We start from the raw sequence: 23,213 nt of genomic DNA on the forward strand, positions 1-23,213 counted from the left end.
TCACCCTAGCATGTAACCTTGAAATCCATAAACCATCACTCCTCATTCATGCCTAATCCCAACATCCCCTAACAAACATTAATCTTCTTTGTGTCTCTGAGAATTTGCCCACTCTGGATAGCTCATATAAATGGAATTATACAATATGTGGTCCTCTGTGACTTGCTTCTTTGACTTCACGTAGTGTTTTCAAGATTCACCTTATAGCATGTACCAGTACCTCATTCCTTTTTCTTGTCTAATAACATTCCATTATGTGGATATACCACTTTTTTTTTTTTTTGAGACAGAGTCTCATTCTGTTACCCAGGCTGGAGTGCAGTGGTGCAATCTCAGCTCACTGCAACCTCCACTTCCTGGGCTCAAGCAATTCTTTTGCATCAGCCTCCCGAGTAGCCAGGATTACAAGCATGCACCACTGCGCCCAGCTATTTTTGCATTTTTTTTAGGAGATGGGGTTTCATCATGTTGGTCAGGCTGGTCTCGAACTCCTGACCTCGTGATCCACCCGCCTCAGCCTCCCAAAGTGCTGGGATGACTGGTGTAAGCCACCGCACCTGGCCCCTACCACATTTTTTATATCCATTCATCATTGATGGACATTTGGGCTGTTGCCAATTTTTGGCCCTTGTGAATAAAGCTACTATAAATATCCATATGTAAGTTTTTGCATAGATACATGTTTTAATTCTTGTGAGTATATATGTAGGAGCGGGATTAACTGGGTCATATGGTAACACTGTGTTGAACTTCTGAGAAACTTTCAGACTGTTTCAAAGGGACTGCACCATTTTACATCTCCACCAGCAATGTATGCGGGTTCCAGTTTCTCCAGATCTTTGCCAACACTTGTTCTTATTCACCCCCTACCAACTGATAAGCCAACTGCTTTTAAAGCTGTTCTGTAGCTCCTAAAGAACTGAGGACAAAATAACTCGGGAATTGTGTGTGTGTGAGTTGTCAAATAGAATTAAAGTCTTCCTGCTAACAGTTTTTAAGTTATTTGGGATATTTACAAATAAAACTAAGAGTCTGTTTAATCTCTGCTAACCATACATTTTATACCTTTTGAGAATCAATTCTTTTTTACTTTTTCCTCTCCCTCTCACTTCTACTTCCTCCCCTCTCCCAGTCCTCCTCTTTTTTCTCTGCCTCAGTCAAAATAAAGAAATATAACCAATATGAGGTTTAACACTCACCTATTAAAATAAGATTCAGTGATATTCTTTTCTACAGATTTTTAAAGGTCTTAAATTATCTCAAGCAACCTATCTGAAGAGTTGTAAGCGTGACAACTCTATAAATCATCCTTATTCAAGTAACTTTTTTCATCTCAATATTAGCAATAGACGATTTACCTTGGAGTGAACAGAAGAATGAGTCATTAGTCGACTGATGGTTTATTTTGATGTGTGCATGTTAAGAGACTGTCTCTGCCTATCCTGAGGTAACTGGTGAGCAAAAGACACATGGACCTATCCTTGATGTTGTAGAGCTGAAGGTCTAGCAGAAGAGAAAGGCAACTAAATGTGCAATCTTTTCAAAGTGATCAAGTGCTATGGAAGTGCTGCTCAAGCAGTACATTTTGTCTGGGAGGAAGCTTTATTCCCTTGCTGGGGAAGGAGGGTGCTGTTCACTCACACCTACCCCCATGATTACCTAACCCAGTGTGAAGGGTCTTGGAAGGCTTCCTGGGGAAAGTGACTTAATGTGAGGTGTGAAAAACAAGAAGGCACAGAGGAAAGAAAAGAGTGTTACAGACAGTGAGAACAGCATGTGTAAGTGCTATAGAGTGAGAGAAGGCATGGAAGGCTCAGGTAACTGAAAGAAGTTCAGTTTAGATGACACATAAAAAACAGGAAGTTACAGGGTTTGGAGATTCTGAGAGACAAGCCTGGGAAAGGTGTGTTGGGGATGATTATATTGTTGACTTAAACATATATATCAAATTCTTCCTTGAACCAGAGAAAAGTGCCTCTGTTTGCTTACAGATTTTTTCAGTGAACCAAATATAATGAGGTACATCAAAATATTTTGCTGTCTGGTTAAATTTACAAAAATAACCATGGTTCTGTTCGGTATTTGTGAGGTGTTGGTAAGTTTAATGATAGGTGTCATGTATCCCTGGGTAGATTCTTATCTTAATCCATTTTATGTTGCTATAAAGAGAATACCTGAGGCTGGGTAATTTATAAAGAAAAAAAATTATGATTCATGGTTTTCAGGGTTGAAAGGCTCAAGATTGAGCATCTGCATCTGGTGAGGGCCTCAGCCTGTTTCCACTCATGGTGGAGGCGAAGAAGAACCTGCATGTGCAGATATCAGGTGGCCGGAGAAGCAATGGGGGTAGGGTGGCAGGTGCTAGGCTCCTTTTAACAACCAGCTCTCCAGGGAACTAATGGAGCTAGAACTCAGTAACCCTGAGGGAGGAAATTAATCTATTCATGAGGGATCCTCTCCCATGACCCAAACACTTCCCATTAGGCCCCACTTCCAACATTGGGGATCAGATTTCAATATGAGATTTGGAGGGGAACAAACATCCAAACCATAGCAATTCTGAATATGTTTTCCTTTGAGCTCAGTAGTTGATGTGAGGTGCCTCTTTGTTACAACACGCACCTCTTTTGGCTACTTTAATTTTGAAGTAGAAAAGGACAAAGAGAATTACCAGGAGTCCCCCTGCGATAGACTTCTGCATACCCCAAGAATAAGGGTTTCCTACAGAATATTTCATAGCAACAGTGGTATTGGAATTGGGATGTCTTTCTCACAGTTTGTTCCTATGACCCTCAGCTTTTTTAATGAGTGAAACATGCAAAAATGTCCAACTGCTTTTCCTGTGTGAGATTTTAGGTAAGAAATCCAGGTTTAAAACAAGTCTGGTTATTATTCTTGAAGTGTATTGTAGTCAGTCTCACCTCTTACAACACACATATTTGGAATCCATTTCATAGTTTTAGAGGAGAACTTTCATTTCTAATACACTACATCACTGTAAATTTATGGCTAGTTGGAAATAATATGCAGTATGAACCCAAGTTTTTCTAAGCCTGAAATGTTTCCAATTCCATTTTATACTATTTTCTGGTTAATCTGCCTTCTTTCAAATCCAATTCTTAGACTTCCATTTATTAGGCCAGTGGGTCTGATGTTTGAGGATAATAGAGTGCTGTGCCTTCCAGGAAATGTAAAATATTTTAAACTTGTTGTGAAATTCATCACTGGTCACAAAACCACCGTTTATACTACCAAGGAAATTTAAAAGGAAAACTAAAATCCCAATGAGAAGGTAGTGATGGTGGATACTGTAGGATGATGATAAGATGTGTTCCATCAAAATATAATCATAAATATAATTACTATAGGCCTATGTTATTAAGTACTGAGGACATTCTCAGGATTAGTCATCAGCATAGAATTTGAGAAATGAAGATAGCAGAAATGAAAGAATTTAGATGATATTATCAGATTTAGATAAATTCACAGTCAAGGTAAGTTATGCCAAATGAATTCACTTGAGAGCCTACATAGTAATCTTTTCATTTTTCGTGTATTCTGAAGTCACTTTGGTATGAAAGGAGCTACAGGAACCCAAGTTAGTCCTAAGGATACCAGGGTACACATTTTGTTCTTCTACCAGTCTTGTGAATTGTTACTCCTTTTCTCAGGCTGTCAGCATAATTTCTGTTATGACTGAGGCTTATTTTAAGCTCTCTTAAATAATAAAGTACTTCTTTTGTTACCAAAATCAATGAAAATTTCAACATTTTTTATCTTTTTATTTTTAAAACTTGCCTTATATGTGAAGACCATGAGCTATTCAGTTCCCAGTCCCCAAGAAAGGTGAAAAAAATTGCATGGTAGGAACATTCCATTTTAAACTGATAGAAGAAAAAAAAAACTGGTTGTAAAGAGTCGTAGTTTTAATCTATTGTTTCTTTATTAGAGTGTAAAGGATTGCTCTGTAATTACGCAGAGAAAATCAGACCATATAAGACTTCAAAGATATATGTCTACAATAGTGTCAAAGTATTCAGTTATCTGGAAGCCAAAATTCAGAATCTAATGAGGGAAGTGATATTAAAATTGTTCTGTTTCCATGAGATTAAAAGTTGGTTTTATTTGACAAACCTATAAAGCTTAAAAAGAGAAAATTTTTGTTTAGCTAAAGGAAATAATCAGTTGACAGAGAATTAAAATATATTGGCCAGGTGCAGTGACTGGGGGGGTGCAGTGACTGGCAGGGCACAGTGGCTCACACCTGTAATCCCAGCACTTTGGGAGACTGAGGCAGGCAGATCACTTGAGGCCAGGAGTTCGAGACCAGCCTGGCCAACATGGTGAAACCCCATCTTTACTATTAATAAAATTAGCCAGACATGGTGGCGCATGCTTGTAACCCCAGCTACTCAGGAGGCTGAGGCACGAGAATTGCTTGGACCTTGGGAGTCGGAGGTTGCAGTGATCTGAGATTGGGCCACTGCACTCCAGCCTGGGCAGCAGAGCAAGACTGCCTCAAAAATATATATATATATGTATACACACACACACACACATATGTATGTATATATGTATGTGTGTGTGTATATATATGTATGTATATATGTAGGAGAGAGAGGGAGGGTGGGAGAGAGATCTTCCTTTGACAGTGGGGCATTTCTTGGTGACTTTGGTGCCATAGGAAAATGCTCAGAATAGTATGAAGATATGCTGTATGTCACAAACAAAAGTTGGAATGTAGATATGGGCTTAAATGTGTGCAGTGCTAAAATTCCTATTGAGTAAATGTGAACTGCTGCCAAGATACAGTCAATTTAAAGGTGATGGAAAATGATCTCATATCTAGGACTTGATCAGTTATTTTGGCCCTGAGAACAACTGATGGTTTATGATATAGGCTGATGTTGACATAAGTGGTTTTGCTTGCTGATATCTGCTGTACTTCTGAATAGAACGTTGCTTTGTTCCTAAAACAGTAGGGTTGGCAGTAGACTCTCATTTCAGTGGCATTATACATTTCTTTGTACTGGTTGAAGTCCGCTCTGCTTAGAGACAGTAAGATGGTCAAAATGATTTCTTAAGTTTCCTTCTAATCTTCTGATTCATTAAACACATCCAGTAAAGCTTAAGATACAACCATAAAACCATTTTATTCCTTCTAGTTCTAAATTTATATTTTATCTTACCAAGATCATTCCAAATATCCTTTCCTACAGGCTGTTAAATTTGGACTTTGACTTCATATTATTTTGTTACCATTTCAATTATTTATTTCTGTATGCTTCTTCTATCTTAATATTAGATCAAGGAGACTGAAATGAGTGGGCATGAAGAGATGGAGGAAAGAAACATGAAAACGTTGTATTTAAATAGAAATACGGTACTATAAAACCATCTCTGAATTAATAATGCTGTTGACAAAATGGCTATGGATCCTCTTGGTCCTGATGATTTTCATTAAAATGAATCCCAAAGAGACCCTGAATAGTATGGACCTACTTAGCTTTTGGCTACAATTTAAAATCTGACTATTTAACTTAGTCCTTATACTACCACGTGCAAATTATACAAAGTTGATATAGTATACTGACATTCCCATTCTCTGTATGTCCTCATATAAGCCAATATAAGTGTCAAAAGGCTGAAGGAATAATTTGATCTTCATAAGTAGTGTGGTTTAGGTAAGCTTTTAAACGTAATTTTTAAAATGTGTTTCAGTAATGGCTAGAAGGATCTGGTAGTTTGTGCAATTAACTGTACATAAGAATATATCTTGATGCTCTGGGAATTGTCTAGTCACCATCGTTTGCTCTCAGAAAACACATGTGACATGGCCTTTGGGAGGTAATTGCTCAATACCATGGATGGTGTTTTTCAGGTCTGAACTGTCCTTGAATATTTTTACTCGCTGTGTCTGGAATCCTCCCCACCCCAACCTTCAATTCCCAGAATTCTTCTGGAATTTCAAGCTGTTCTTGATGCGTGTTACAAGAGCTCATTGACCAGCTATATCTTTTAGTTATGATTTTCTGGCTTATGGGTGAAGAGCTAGAAGTTTTGTTCCTTGGCAAACCAGATTCCTAAAAAAGTTGCAATATTTTTTCTTATGTTCAGTTTTAAATGAATTTGTTGGCAAGATCTGAAAGCTGCTAGCTGTTTATTTCATTACTCAGGGCAATATTTAAGAACTAAATTAAACCAATAACTGAAAACTCAGAATTTATATGTGACATGTATATATATATTTGATATATATGTTTATGACATATATAATATGTATATGTATATGTATAATATGTATATATATAATATATATATAATATGTATATGACTTGTTTTCAGGAAAAATGGGCATTTATATATATAATATGTATATGACTTGTTTTCAGGAAAAATGGGCATTTCTTGAATGTAGAAGGAAAAGTCAGAATCTTTTGCCATCTTTTCAACAATCAGATAGTTTTTTTTCTCATATGAATAACTCATTGTATTAATCCACTATATATATGCATCTTTGCACCTTCAGAGAGCAGAATGGATCGGGTGTTATATCTGACTTTCTCACACTCAGGATTCTGGGGGCCTAGGGCAGTGCTTGGTTCAGAGTAGGTGCTCAATGAATGTTTTGGGCCTGAATGAATGGACGCATAACTAATTACAGAAACATAACACATGAGATGCACAATAAGTATTTGAGTGAATGTATGCATGCATGCATGAATTAATAACTGCTAAATCCTGCAGCAGTTGGGTTTGTATTTTAATATTCTCATAGTGGTGATAAGTTTGGGCTGGTATTATACTCTGCCTGCACCCTATCCACCTGCTGTCATCCTGTTTTACACTTCCTCCTCATTAAAATGTTAGTTACAATGGGGACACCAAAGTGGCTGGCATGAAAGTTAGCAGATTAAAAGGATAAGGATGATAATGTTTAAGAAACATTCTTTCTCTTTGAAAGTCTCTCTACTGTATATTACGTGGTAAAATAAATAGCTCCAATGTGGGAAGACTTCTTGTGCTAGATTGTCTTTTGACTCAATTAAAGCTTTAAAGTGTCAGATGAGCAGCCAAACAAGCCTCTTGAGGGTGTCGGAGGGCCCTGGGCCGGCAAGAGCAGTGTTGGTGCTATCGAAGGAGGTGGCCATGTGTGGAACTTGGCTTCATGGCTGGTTGTCCACAGGGACTTAGGGTACCTTTCTTGTCTGTCACTTTACAGCTGGTGCTATATCCCCAGAGATGAAGTACTTCCATTCAATTAGGAAAACACTGCTTAGAAATTCTCTCTTTCAGGAACAACAGACACTGGGGCCCATCAGAGGGTCGAGGGTGGGAGGAGGGAGAGGATCAGAAAAAATAACTATGGGTACTAGGTTTAATAGCTGGGTGATGAAATAATCTGCACAGCAAACCCCTGTAACACAAGTTTACCTATACAACAAACCTGCATATGTACCCCTGAACTTAAAAGTTTTAAAACAATTTAGTAAGACTTGTCAACTGAAGTTGTACTAGATTATAGGTGTAAATACTGGAAATTTGGGTGGATATTGGGAGATGATTCTAACATGTTTAGAAGCAAGTTTATTTTAGATTACCAGAAAACTGCTGATGATGCAGACTATTAAAACTTAAAGTCACTCTAATGAGTTTCTAGTTGAACAGTAAAAAAGCTGAACAAAAAGCCTGTGTGTTTAGCTGCAGACTTTGTCTAGCCAACTGAATATAGTTTGCATTGCTTGCTATTAAGAGAAAAAAGGAAATAGTGTAAAACGCTTAACCACTGGTAGTAAGAAACTAGAAATTATTTCTATTAGCCTTTGCTTGCAGTGTTTCTCACTTCTTATTTTTATGTATCGAATGAAAACATGTCTGTCAGACACAGAGAATATTACTGTGTAGGTGGTGGTGAGTCATATTGTGGTATTTCATATAATGACTAAGAATATTGGCAGAAATTTTGCAGGCTGAAAACCTCCAAGGTTTGTTCTCTGTGTTTACCAATCCCTTTTAGGGCTTAAAGCTCGCTCTTGTTTTCCATTTCTGTTTTTCCTGACTGGTTAGGAGCAGGTAATAATTCACTGAATGCACCTCTATGGAAACTGACAAAAATCTTATCTAGCTTTCAGATTTCTAACCACCATCATATTAAAATATTATTCTCAGGGTCATTGTGGTTAACTTTTAAGTGCTTCGTTGGCAATTCATGACTCCCAGATGAGATGGTCATTTGCTGTAATGGGGCTGGATGTGTATATATTTAATGAATTATCATAGCTTTATAGTACATTTTCTCCATGCATTTTATAAAAATGTTTTCTGTTTGTTTGCTGCCAAAGCATCACCCTTCAATCTGCCATTAGCTTCTTCCTCTTGATGTTGTACTTATCACCATGTCATGTGTCTTTAGGTCACAGCTTCTTCCCCTTGATGATGTATTATCACCATGTCATGTGTCTTTAGGTCACAGCTTCTTCCCCTTGATGATGTACTATCACCACGTCATGTGACTTGAGGTCTGCCCAGGTGCCTCTCCAGGGGCTTAACTTATTTCTGGTAGTGTTGAGTTGTGGGGTGGGAGGAGAGGGTTAAACTCAGAAAAGGCACTGCTAATGTTGAGTGTATCCTTGAAATGAACGGGAGGCTTGCAGCCTGCTGGGCTTGTGGGAAACCCTTTCTGGGTGGAATTGGGATAGGTGAATTGGGCCTGTTTATTCTGGACAAATATCTGAGGTATCTAATTTGAAAAGTACAAGTTAGACTTATCTGAGTAAGAAAATGGTTGGTAATTCTGTGAACTCTGTACATTGAGTCAGATGGACCAGGTACCTTATCAAGGACCATTAAAAAACAAAACAAAACAAAAAACAAAAAACAAAACCCCCAAACACAACCACATACAAATAATGAGTTGATTGGTAGGCTAACCTCAAGGGCCTGTCTTAGCTTCTTTCTCTTGTTTTTCTTAGTCCTCCCGCCCATTCCCCCACCTCAAGCATTATTTGAATGTCCTCAGACCTTCTCTAAATATATATTTGTATGTATGTAAAGAGTTAGTTAACTTATTAGAAATAGATATCCTGAATTTCTTGGTGACTTATCTTATTAGCCAAAAACTTGAATGTTATCTCATTGAAATCTAATGATTAGGTAGATTTTCAAATAATAAATGCTTTAGATATTGCTTTAGAGGTTTTCTAAATGATCCCATATTTCAGTTTAGCTAAAATCTCTGAAAAGAGCTTTTTGTTCCAGAGTGTTAGTCTTTCAACTCATTCAAGACCCTTATTGTATATTATTTCAAAATTCCTTCCCTTGCTTTATCTAGCAAATCAATCCATTTCCTTCGATTGATTTGTACCATGCCAATTGTTTTCTGATTTATGTAGGTTTCTCTATAGAACTGCCTGCTTATTCTACAGTGCGGAGTTGGTGAGGTTTCTTTGTACAGAATCTCTTAGAAGTGGGGCTTAATAATGCACTTTGTTACAGATGAAACCTAGAACTTTAGTTCCCACAGCTGGGCTTCCCTCAGAGGTCCTTCTTAATAATAAAAAAAAAATTTTCTCCAAAATATTATAAATATGTAAAACATATAAATATATAAAAGCATAATTAATATCATCTCCAGGAAGAAAAGCCTTTTAATCTGTTGGTTTTAGTTTTTGAGAAACTGAAACTTTCTCTGGAGACGCATGATGTTTGATGCAAAGGCTTCTCCTTTTACCACTTGCTAAATCATTTTCCTTTGACTTTTAAAACTCTATCCATAGAGAATAACATGAAAAAAAAATTCTGTGACCAATGAAAGGAGTTAGGCCACCCAAGTCTAAGGTGTAGTAAGATCTAGATTCTATACTCAACAAAGGTGCTTCCTGGGGTTTCAGTAGTTATATCTGTTTGTAGTCATAGTGAAAAACGTGGCTGTTAACTCATAGATGATCTGGTACAGTAGTCCTCCCTTACCAGCAGGGGATATGGTCCATCTAAAACCCTCCCCTCCCCCGTGGATGCCTGAAACCATAGTACTGAACTCTATATATACTATGTTTTTTTCCTATACATACATATCTATGTGAAACTTTAATTTATAAATTAGGCATAGTAAGGGATTAACAACAATAACTAATAATAAAATAGAACAGTTGTAACAATAGGTTGTAATAAACGTTAATGTGAATGTAGTCTCCTCCTCTCTTAAAATATCTTACTGTACTCACCCTTCTTTTGGTGATGATGTGAAATGATAAAATGCCTCTGTGATCAGATGAAGTGAGGTGAATGACATAGGCATCAGGAGGTAGTGTTGTTAGCCTACTACTGACCTTGAGATGAAATGTCAGGAGGAGGATCATCTGCTGCGGTGAACCTGGATCTTCGAACCATGAGGATGCTAGTGGTTAGATATTCATGACTAACGAGCAAGGAATGTATACAGCCTGAATATGCTGGATGAAAGGTGATTCATGGCCTGTGCAGGACCACGTGAGATTTCATCACAATACCCAGAATGGCACACAATTTTAAACTTAGGAATTTTTTATTTCTGGATTTTTTTTTTTTTTTTTTTTTTTTTTTAGAATTCTTAATTTATACTTTTGGACCACAGTTGGCTGGAGGTAACTGAAATGGCAGAAAGCGAATTCAGAATTTAGAGAATAAGAAAGCACTACTATACTCTTCTGTAGTGCCAGTATTAGGGGGGAAAACAGAAAAAACTGAAAAGGTTCTTAAGGACTTCTTGTTAATATTAACATATCACTTAATTACTAAGGGACCTTGGGGGAAACATTGCCTGTCGCTTGGCCTAAATGGAATACACACTAATAGAATTTATGTAACTTTCAAAGAAAGGATAAGGATATTTTAAGGAAGTGATCTTTGATTTCAAAGGAATGCTGTGTCTGAAATTGTAACATTTCCCAGATTGAGCTACTTACTTTAAAAGGTGTACACAGTTTTCTTTCCTCCTTCTTCATATGCTTCTTTCCAAATCAGTTTCTCTTTTAAACCAACTCCTTGGTTTATCTAATGTTCAAACAGAATTTTCTTTTCTTACTATCTATATCTATACAAGGCTGTATTTTTTCTACTTTGTCTACATAGAATTTTTTGTTTGTTTTCCTGGGGCTCCAACAAGCAGGCTTGATTTTGTTTTTTGACAGCTTTATTGAGGGATAATTTATATGTTATAGAATTCACCTCTTGTAATTGTACAGTTTGAGTTTTAATAAATGTTTATAGTTGTTAACCATCACCTCCATAGTTTAGAACACTTCTAGCACCCCATCTCCCCTTGTGCCCGTTTGCTGTCATCCCTGCCGTTGCTGTAGCCCTAATCATCTGCTTTCTGCCTCTATACATCTACTTTTTCTAAGAAATTCATGTAAAGAGGTACTACTGAGATATAGTGATACTAATTGCTTTATTTTTCATGAATGCTTCCTTTAGTATTTAATTATCAAAATGTAAAATCTCCTGAAATGTTACCTTGAAGTAATTTGAAGAATGATTTTCAAATTGTTTTGTATCCATTATTTTTTTCTTCTCCCATCAACTTTGCTTTCATTGCCCTCCTTGCCTGGCAACCTATCTAAATGAATATGCATAGTTAGAAGAGACAAGGCAAAAACAATCCAGCTGTTTTGTAACTAAAGAAATACTGAGTGTTATCCAGAAGAAGGGTCTGTGAGAGGGACTGGAGATTCAGACATAGAAGCTAAAACTAAAACCGTACAGCTTCCAGAAAAAAACATACAATTTTTTTTTAACCTGTAAGGTGTAGAATTTCTTAGAGAAGATTTACAATCATTTACTATATTTTAAAAATGGATAAATTAGACTTCATTAAAATTAAAAAAAAACACGTGGTGATCAAAATACATCATTAACAAAATGAGAAGGCAAGCCACAGGCTAGGAGAAGTATTCTCAATATATACCTCTAACAAAGGACATGTTTCCAGGATATATAAAGACTTCCTTTAAATCAGTAAAAATAAGACAGGCAACTCAATAAAAATGGGCAAAAGATTCGAACAGATATTTCACAAAGAACATGAATGGCCAGTAAACATGTGAAAAGTTATGTTTAGCACCAGTTGTTATTAGGAAAATGTAAACTAAAACTACATTGAGATCATACTTAACAGAAACTAGAAGAGGTAAAATTTAAAAAAAACAACACCAAATGTTGATGAGAATGTGGAGTATCTGGAACTGCCATGTATTGCTGACATGAGTATAAGATGGTACCACTAGATTCTGAGGTGTTAAGTGTTACAACCTCTTCAATGTATACCTTTGCCAAACTCAGAAACTGTATACTTAACATTTGTACATTTCATTGTATGTGCATTTTACTTCAAATAATAGGCTTTAATCTTTAAAATGCACTGGGCATGTGCCGTGGCCCATGCCTGTAATCTCAGCACTTTGGGAGGCTGAGGCTGGAGGATGGCTTGAGCACAGGAGGTCACGGGTACAGTGAACTATGATCACACCACTGCACTCCAGCCTGGATGACAGAGAGAGACCCTATCTCTAAACAATAAAGTAATCATCACTATATCTTACAATATCCCTTCCCTTCCTCCCTCCCAGCTTCCCCATCTTCTCTACTTTCTGCACACCTTCCTTTTTTTTTTTTTTTTTTTTTTTTTTCCATTTCTGCTATGTCAGATTGCTTTAGGTACTGGGAACTAATGCAAAGATGAATAGAACAAATTGAGTTCGTGTCTGTTGGGAATGAGTTCACAATGAGAGTCAGATATACCAATAACATAGCTATAGCAATATGATAAATGCCACAAAGCACAGAGGAGCTGCTCATCCCCAGAAAGGCAGGATAGGCTACCTGGAGGGAATAGCTGATGCCCTGTAAAAGCTTGGATGAATAGGATTACCTCTTAGACGTGGTGGGAAGGGCTCCTTGGAAAAGGGGAACAGCATGTGCAAACTTTCAGAAGTTGATAACTTGTGATCAGAGGTACTAGTTTTAAGTGCTATCATGTTTTTCTAAGAAAAAGGGAATGAGTTACTATTTTTTTTTTATTTTCTCTCCTCCTCTCCTCTTTCCCTCTCTTCCCTGTTTCCTATTAGCCATTCAGAATGCAAATATAACCTGTCACCTTCCCCTCACCAGACATTTCCTGCAGGACGAGTTCTTCTTACTTTCTGTCCCAAGACAGATTTCTCTGCAAGAGTTGACAGTTGTCTTGCAAACCAAAACACACCCGCTATGGAATGTTCACCTCTAGGGAATAGCCTTAGATCTTTCACCCTCTGGGGATTGCCTCGGGACTTTCATCTACCAGGAGGACATATCAAAAGCATGCCGGCTTGGCCACTTTTACAACTTAATTCTGCTCAGAAAGGCACCAACTCAACTGTTCAGTAGATAAGACACCAGGCTAGCAGGGGGACCCCTTGCCCTTGCTCACTACCCGCTTACCTTATAAAGGTGTCCGCTTTCTGCTCCAAAGGTGAAGTGGCATATTTAAAGGCAGGATGCTTTGTGCCCCTTCCCCAAGCTAGCTACGGAGTAAATTCACTTGCCTTCTTGAGACCTCACTCTTGTTAATTGGACTTTACATGCAGTGAACAATTAACCTGCTTTTCAGATACACTAGAAGGTGCTGCTGTTGGAGGAGGAGGAGGGGAGGTGGGAAGTTCAGCAAAAGCCGTGAAGGGGCCTTTACCTGCTAAGGAATTTGGACTTTATCTTGAAAAGAATGGGAACCTGTAAAGCTTTCTATCATCGTGTCTTCCTAACTAGATTATGAATTCCTTGAAATCAGGGATCTGTTATTCATCTTTGTATTCTTTATAATGTCTGGCCCTGGTCCTGGAATGGGTAGGACAGTGAGTAAGTGTTGATTGATCTCATAAGGCTGTGATAGTCTCTTAAAGTGTTGCATGCTTGATTCAGCCATATTATGAAATCAAAATGAGTCAGAGCAGAGATACTTTTGGAATGGAGGAGTAGGGGTCTTATTATTACATCCTGGTCATTGTGCCTAGGTTCTTCCAGTTATTGTCAAATTTAATCTGTGTCACTCTCCTCACTTAGAATCCACCAATCCAGATTGCTCTTAGGATAAAATTAAGTCCACAGTGGCTTTCAAGGCTGCTGTTCATTGTCTGCAGTGCTTTCTACCTCTTTACTTCCTATTTACCTCTAAGCTCTGCACATTTCCTGGGGAAACTCTTCACTGTCCCACCTTTCCCCATAACAAGTGGGTTCTCAGAACTAAACTTAGTGTGTAACTTGTTCCCTCATAATGGAATTTTCTGTAAAAAACCCTCATGGCTTCCCTGATTGTTCATTGTGTTGATCATTCTTGAGTTAGTGTGACTATTTGCTTTCCCCTCTGTCTGAATGAGGATTGAGCTCCATGATACTTTCTTGAACCCTGCACCTATCACAATGCCTGGAATTTAATAGATAGATACTCAACAACATTTTTTTTGATAGATGACTATCAGGAATATATGACTATTCTGTCTTTAGATGAAGAAATTGAAGTTCAGGGGCTGAGTCACTTGTGCAAGATTACATAAGCCATAAAGCCAGATGTGGAACTCAGGGATATCTGACAACAAACCCCCACTCTTTTTGCTAAGAGACACTCAGTAGATGGATGCATTTTCATGTTTGTATCAGTGTCATGATTTTACCTACCTGTGTTGACAGAATGAACAGTGTGGTGGTTAAGAACACAGGCTGTGTAACCGGACAGTCTAGACTCGAGTTCTTCCTCCACTGTTTACCAGCTTTGTTGCCTTGAGCAAGCTACTTAATCCACTCTGACTCAGTTTTCTAGAAAATCGTATAATAATATGACCTACTTTATAGGATTGTTATAAGGATACAGTATATTAATCAATATAAAACACTACTATTTAGAAAATAGAAAGTGCTCCATAATTGTTAGCTATTACTATTAGCAGTACCCATTTATTCCTTTCCATTTTCTTACGTAATCAAATATTATATGCAGAGACCCTACAGTAATTTTTTTTTTTGCTCAATGAAAATTATCTTCTTGCATGAAATCACCTGCCCCTAATTCCTACTTCGTATGTGTTCTTTCAGTTCACAATTGGTCATTTCTGCATCTCAGCAGAAGCAGAAGTTATCTACCTGTAACAGCAAAACATAGTTATATTAAAACCCTTCGCTTTGAGAGGCCAAGACGGGCAGATCATGAGGTCAGGAGATTGAGACCATCCCGGCTGACACGGTGAAACCCCGTCTCTGCTAAAAAATACAAAAAAACTAGCCGGGCGAGGTGGCAGGCGCCTGTAGTCCCAGCTACTCGGGAGGCTGAGGCAGGAGAATGGCGTAAACCCGGGAGGCGGAGCTTGCAGTGAGCCGACATCCGGCCACTGCACTCCAGCCTGGGCGACAGAGCGAGACTCTGTCTCAAAAAAAAAAAAAAAAAAAAAAAAAAAAAAACCCTTTGCTTTGAATTTCTAGGTTTTTGGAATCACATGTGTCTTTACACCTCTGCTCAGTTAACAAAAACTGTGCTGTAGTGTAGTAAAGGATGCACGATTAATAGTACAGTTCTCTCTCACACAAACCAAACGTTACCCCAAACTAAGCAAGTTACTATTAGCTGTTTGAATAATTGACCTGATTGTTGAGAAGTGATTTATGTCACCATTATTTTGCCATTCATCAATAGTTACGAGCAGGTATGAATAACAGGAAATTAAAAAGGAAGAAAAATAATTACTTCACATATATAATAGCTGTATGCCAAAATTCTAACATTTTTAACATGTTCCCTCATAATGGAATTTTCTGTAAAAATCCCTCATTACTTCTCTGGTTGTTCATTGTGTTTAAATTCTTAATAGCTAGTTTTGTGGTTAGGGAGTAATACTGTCTGTGTGTGTTTTAGTGACATAACTGTTTACCTTGCCCTTGAAAGTAGCAATTGATTTGTGTTTAAATGATGAAATAACAACAGTACAGTTGCCACCTCTGTGTCAGGCATTACTGCATGCTTAGTTGATTTTGCCAATCCTCACAACAGCCTTGCAAGAGAAATGATGTACCTCTCCTGGAGATGAGGATGTAGAGGCTTAAAATGATCATGAACTTCCCAAGGGAACTAGCATATTTTAGGCCATAGCTAGGCACTGGAGGTGTGGGTGTTAACAAGATACTGTGTAAGGTGATAACTAGAAGCAAGCCTGGCAAAGTCAGTTGGGGTTGTAAATGGAAGACTTCAAAGGCAGGCTGAGGAGTGGAGAATTAATTTGGTAGGCAATGTGGAACTAATAAAGTTTTTTGAACTGGGAGCTCAAAACAGCACAGGTGCTCCATTTTTAAGGCTGTGGTTCTAAAATGTGGTCTTAGGACCAGCAGCAACACCTGGAAACTTACTGAAAATGCAGTTTCTTGTACCTTTTCCTCCCTGTTCAATCCTAAGTGCTGGATGATAAGTGATTTAAGGAACCTTCCTGGTGATTCTGATGCTAGCTCATGTTTGAAAACCACTTCTTTAGGAGAAATCTGGCCATGTTCAGCAGGAAGGATTGGAAAGACAAAGAGGAACACTGGGAGGCTGTAGCCAGAAGCCAAGGAGAGGTTATTAGGACATAAGTGTTGGTGGTTTCAGTGAGAATGAAACAAAGGGAAAATCAAAGGGGAAAAAAATGAGGTTTTTCAAGGAAGGAATAATAGGACTTGATGACTAAATAGAGGTAGGAATATAAGATGTGAAGTCAGTATCCTAAGCCTACATGTCCATGAGTATTATAGAACTGCAGGTATATACAAGAGCCATTCAGAGGGGGACTTTTAAAATATTCCTTGGAGATCTAAATCTTACTGTGTTTCATTTACATATTTTATTGAAATGGCTAAAATATAGACTTTCAGAATCTGATGGCAGGGAAGCTCATTTGGTTACAAGAGAAGGTTGAAACCCAATCCAAGGAAAATAGTCAAATGATCCTGGAGTTGAAAGATGAAATAGCCATTTTTAAGAAAGAACCAAACTGAACTTCTGGAAATGAAAAAATCACTACAGGAATTTCAAAATACAATTGGAAGCATTAACAACAGAATAGACCAATTTGAGGAAGGAATCTCAGAGCTTGAATACCATTCCTTCGAAGTAACACAGGCAGACAAAAATAAAAAAGAATGAAAGAATGTAAAAAAAAGAATGAAACCTCAAAGATATGGGATTATGTGAATGCCTATATTTATTGGCATTTCAGAAAGAAAGAGAGATCAAGCTACTTGGAAAATATATTTGAGGATATAGGCCACAAAAATTTCCCCAGACTCACTAGAGGGGTTGACATGCAAATTCAAGAAATTCAGAGAACTCCTATGAGAAACTATGCAAGGTAACCATCCCTAAGACACATAGTCATCAGATTCTCCAAGGTCAATGCAAAAGAAAAAATCTTAAAGGCAGCAAGAGAGAAGAGGAAGGTCACTTACAAAGAGAACCCCATCAGGCTAACAGTGGACCTTCAGCAGAAACCTTATAAGCCAGAAGAGATTCAGGGACTATTTTCAATATCCTTAAAGAAAAGAAATTCCAACTAAAAATTTCATATCCTGCCAAACTAAGCTTCATAAAGTGAAGGAGAAACAAAATCCTTTTCAGACAGGCAAATGCTAAGGGAACTCATTACAATTAGACCTGCCTTACAAGATCTCCTATCTCCTAAAGGGAGTGCTAAATATGGAAATAAAAGAACAATACCTGCCATGATAATGAAGTCTACATATGCACATGCAATCAAGTCTACATAACAACCATCTAACAACACAGTGAAAGGATAAAATCCTCACATATTAATATGGATTCTGAATGTAGACAGGCTAAATGTCCCACTCAAAAGGCATGGAGTAGCACTTTGGATAAAGAAGCAAGATCCACTGTCTGCTGCCTTCAAGAGACCCATCTCACAAGTAATGGTGCTGATAGGCTCAAAGTAAAAGAAGTGTCAGGAAAGTGGAAAACAAAAAAGAGCAGGGGTTGCTATTCTTGTATCTGATAAAATAGATTTGAAACCAACAATGATCAAAAAGGACAAAGAAAGGCATTAACATAGTGATAAAGGGCCAAATCCAGCAAGAAGACTTAACTATCCTGAATATATACATACCTAATATTGGAGCACCCAGATTCATAAAACAGGATTTTAGAGACCTACAAAGAGATTTAGAGAACCAAACAGTGATACTAGGGGACTTCAACACCCTACCAACAGTGTTAAACAGATCATTGAGGCAGAAAACTAAGATATTCTAGACTTAAACTCAGTGCTTGGCCAATTGGACCTAATAGACATCTACAGAACACTCCACCCAGCAACAACAGAATATATATTCTGCTCATCTCACATGGCACATACTCTTTAGTTGAATGGCATGTTCAGCTATAAAACAAATCTCAGCAAATTCAGAAAAATCAAAATCATACCAGTCACACTCTTTGACCACAGTGGAATAAAAATGGAAATCAATACCAACAAGATTTATCGAAACCATAAAAACACATGGAAGTTAAACAACCTGCTCCTGAAAGACTTTTTGATAAAGAATGAAATTAAGGCAAAAATTTAAAAAAATCCTTGAAATTAATGACAATGAAGACAAAATATACTAGAATTTTTGGGACAGAGCTAAAGCAGTGTTAAGAAGAAAATCTGTTGTGCTGAACGCCTACATCAAAAAGTTAGATCTCAAGTTAACCTAATGATGCACCTACAGGAACTAGAAAAACAAGAGCAAGCCAACTCCAAAGCTAGCAGAAGAAAAGAAATAACCAAAATCAGAGCTGAACTGAATGAAATTGAGATGTGAAAATTCATACAAAAAATCAACAAAGCCAAAAGTTGATTCTTGGAAAGATTAAACAAGATTTATAGACTGCTAGCTAGATGAATAAAGGAAAAAGCAGAGAAAATCCAAATAAACACAATCAGAAACAACAAAGGTAACATTACAACTGACCCCAATGGAAACAAACAAAAAAATCCTTAGAGACTGTTACAAACACCTCTGTGCACAAAGAAATGGATACATTCCTAGAAACACACAGCCTGCCAAGATTGAACCAGGAAGAAATTTAAATCATGAACAGACCAATAATGAGTTCTGAAATTAAATCAGTAATACAAAGAAATACCTACTGACCAAAATTAAAAAAGCCCTGGACTAGATAGATTCACAGCTGAATTCTCCCAGATATATGAAGAAGAGCTAGTACCAATCCTACTGAAATTATTCCAAACATTCAAGGAGGAGGGACTCCTCCCTAACTCTCTGAAACCAGCATCACCCTAATACCAAAGACTGGCAGAGACACAAGAAAAAAAAAGAAAACTTCAGGTTCATATCTCTGATGAACATAGATGCAAGAATCCTCAGCAAAGTACTAGCAAACCAAATCCAGCAGCACATCAAAAAGTTAATTCACCACAATCAAGTAGGCTTTATTCCTGGTATGCAAAGTTGGTCTAACATATGCCAATCAATAAACGTGATTCACCACATAAACAATAATAAAAACCTTATGATCATCTCTATAGATGCAGAAGAGGCCTTTGATAAAATTCAGCATCCCTTCATGTTAAAAAATCCTCAACAAATTAGGCTTCAAAGGAACATACCTCAAAATAGCAAGAGCCATCTATGACACACCCACAGCCAGCATCATACTGAATGGACAAAAGCTAGAAGCCTTCCATTTGAGAACTGGAATAAGACAAGAATGCCCATTCTCACCACTTCTATGCAACATGCTACTGGAATTGCTAGCCAGAGCAAATAAACAAGAGAAAGAAATAAAAGGCATCAAAATAAGAGAGGAAGTCAAACTCTCTCTCTTTATGATATGTTTCTATACCTAGAAAACCCCATAGACTCTGCCAGAAGGTTTCTAGAACTGATAAACAACTTTAGTACAGTTACAGGATGCAAAACCAATGTGAAAAAATCAGTAGCATTTTTATACACCAATAACATTCAAGTTCAGACCTACATAAAGAACAAAATTCCACATACAATAGCTTCGAAAAGAATAAAATGCCTAGGAATATGCTTATCAAGGGAGTGAAAGATCTCTACAATGAGAATTACACTGCAGAAAAAAATCAGAGCCAACATAAACAAATGGAAAAACATTCCATGCTCATGGATAGGAAGAATCAATATTGTTAAAATGACCATACTGCCCAATTTACAGTCAATGCTATTCCTGTCAAAATACCAATGTCATTTTTCACAGAATTAGAAAAAAGTAACCTAAAATTCGTATAGAACCAGAAAGGAGCATGGACCATCAAAGCAATCCTAAGCAAAAAGAACAAAGCCAGAGACATCACACCAGCCAACTTCAAACTATACAGCAAGGCTACAAAAACCAAAACATCATGGCACTGGTACAAAAACAGACACATAAACCAATAGACCAGCATGGAGAACCCCAGAAATGAAGCCACACACCTGCAACCACCTGAGCTCTAACAAAGTTGACTATACAAACAGTAGAGAAAAGACATCCTGTTCAATAAACGGTGGTAGGATAACTGGCTAGCCATAGGCAGAAGATTGAAACTGGACCCCTTTCTTTCACATAAGGAAAAATTGACTCAAGATAGATTAAAGACTTAACTGTAAGACCTAAAACAATAAAAACCCTAGAGGAAAACCTAGAAATACGATTCTGCACATCAGCTTTGGCAAAGAATTTCTGACTAAGTCTCTAAAAGAAATGGGAACAAAAGCAGAAATTGACAAGTGGGACTTGATTAAACAGTTTCTCCACAACAAAAGAAACTATCAAGAGAGTAAATAGACACCCTACAGAATGAGAGAAAATATTTGCGAAGTATGCATCTGACAAAGGTCTAATATCCAGAATCTATAAGAAATCGGCAAGCAAAAAACAACCCAATGAAAAAATGGGCAAAAGACATTAAGAGGCATTTCTGAAAAGAAGACATGCATGCAGCCCATATGAAAAAATGCTAATCACTGTACTACTCTGTTTTCACACTGCTGCAAAGAACTACCTGAGACTGGGCAATTTACTAAGAAAAGAGGTTTAATTGACTCACAGTTCTGCAGGCTTAACAGGAAGCATGACTGGGAGGCCTCAGGAAATTTACAATCACGGCAGAAGGGGAAGCAAGCATGTTTTCCTATGGTAGCAGGAGAGAGAGAGAGAAACAGAGAGAGAGCACGCACAAAGTGGGGAGTACCACACACTGTTTTTTTTTTTTTCTTTTTCTTTTTCTTTTTCTTTTGAGATGGAGCCTCGCTCTGTCACACAGGCTGGAGTGCAGTGGCACGATCTCGGCTCACTGCAACCTCTACCTCCCAGGTTCAAGTGATTCTCCTGCCTCAGCCTCCTGAGTAGCTGGGACTACAGGTGTGTGCCACCACACCCGGCTAATCTTTTGTATTTTTAGTAGAGATGGAGTTTCACCATGTTGTCCAGGTTGGTCTTGATCTCCTGACCTCATGATCTGCCTGCCTCGGCCTCCTAAAGTGCTGGGATTACAGGCTTGAGCCACCACGTCCGGCCCAACCACACACTTTTAAACCATCAAATCTAATAGGAACTCACTCTCTCATCACAAAAACAGTGAGGGAGAATCTGCCCTCATAATCCAATAACCTCCCACCAGACCCCTCCCCGGACACATGGAGATTACAATTCGACATGAGATTTGGGTGGGGATGCAGAGCCAAATCATATCAGTTACTAATTATTAGAGAAATGCAAATCAAAACCACAATGAGATATTATACCAGTCAGAATGGCTATTATTTAAGTCAAAGAACAACACATGCTAGTGAAGTTACAGAGAAGAGGAAACAGTTATATGCTGCTGGTAAGAATGTAAATTAGTTCAGCTACTGTGGAAAGCAGTGTGAAGATTTCTCAAAGAATTTAAAATAGAACTAGCATTTGACCCAACAATCCCACTATTGGATATATATATGAAGCAAAATAAATTGTTCTCCCAAAAAGACATATGCACTTGTATGTTCACTGCAGCACTGTTCACAATAGCAAAGACATGGAATCAACCAAGATGTTCATCAACAGTGGACTGGATCAAGAAAATGTGGTGTATATAATGGAATACTATGCAACCATAAAAAGAACAAGAGCATGTCGCTTGTAGCAACGCGTATGCTGCTGGAGGCCAGCATCCTTAGTGAACCATCCCAGGAACAGAAAACTAAATATCACATGTTTTGACTTATAAGTAGGAGCTAAACTTTGAAGACACATGGACACAAAGATGGGAGCAATAGAACCTGGAGACTTGAACAGGAAGGTGGTGGGGGTGTTGGCAGGAATGCTACCTTTCAGGTACTGTGCTCACCACCTTGGTGATGGGATCATTTGTACACAAAGCCTCAGTGACATACAAGTTACCTATGTAACCTGCACGTGTACTGCTGGACCTAAAGTAAAAGTAGAAAAAAAATAACAGACTGTGGGTCAAGTTCTTATTAAACACCAATAACTTTTTTCTAAGCTCTTCATATTCATGATTCGGTTATTATTATCCATTACTTATTAACATTTATAAATTGCCTTCCTTTAGGGTTCAGTCTAAGCAGTACATAAGTATAAAGTTAATGTTTCCAAACACTGATCTGAAAGGCTAAACATCTGGACTCGAGTTAAACAGTTCTAAGCTTAAAACACAACTCCACTATTTGCTAGGTGTGCAGTCTTAAATAACTGGTGTGGCCAATCTTCAGCCTAAACTTTTGCAAGCTATATCAGTGTGGATGTAGCAATGAGTGGACCACTTGGGGTGGTTGTGAGAACTACAGTAAATGAGAACATGCCTGCACATAATGTACTGAGTAAATATCAGTTGGTGTTTATGCAATGAGGGAGTCACTGCCTCGTCCAAAACTTCATTGTCTCAATTCATTCAAGAAAATAACCTCCTTAGTCTGGCATTTAAAGCTTTCCGCTATTCACTCCCTACCTCTCCAACCTTTAAACTGATGATCCTTTGCAGAAACCCAGTACTTCTGTTAAGCTGACCATTGTCCCATATACACACTGTCTGTTACCACACCCAGCCTTTGTCTGTTTCTCCCCTCCTCATGTCCAAGCCCTTCAGGGCCCAGCCTGTTAGTGTTTGTGAAGCCATCCCAGCAAACCCTCATCTTTAACGTGACCAATATTTCTA

The 23,213-nt window shown here is 37.9% G+C and overlaps 1 protein-coding gene across 4 annotated transcripts in view; it reads left to right on the forward strand.

Annotated features, from left to right (window-relative positions):
* DAAM1 (dishevelled associated activator of morphogenesis 1) overlaps positions 1-23,213 on the forward strand; it is a 180,540-nt gene that overhangs the window by 75,940 nt on the left and 81,387 nt on the right.

This window comes from Macaca mulatta, chromosome 7 (genome assembly GCF_049350105.2).
Source record: "Macaca mulatta isolate MMU2019108-1 chromosome 7, T2T-MMU8v2.0, whole genome shotgun sequence".
Taxonomy (NCBI): Eukaryota; Metazoa; Chordata; class Mammalia; order Primates; family Cercopithecidae; genus Macaca; species Macaca mulatta.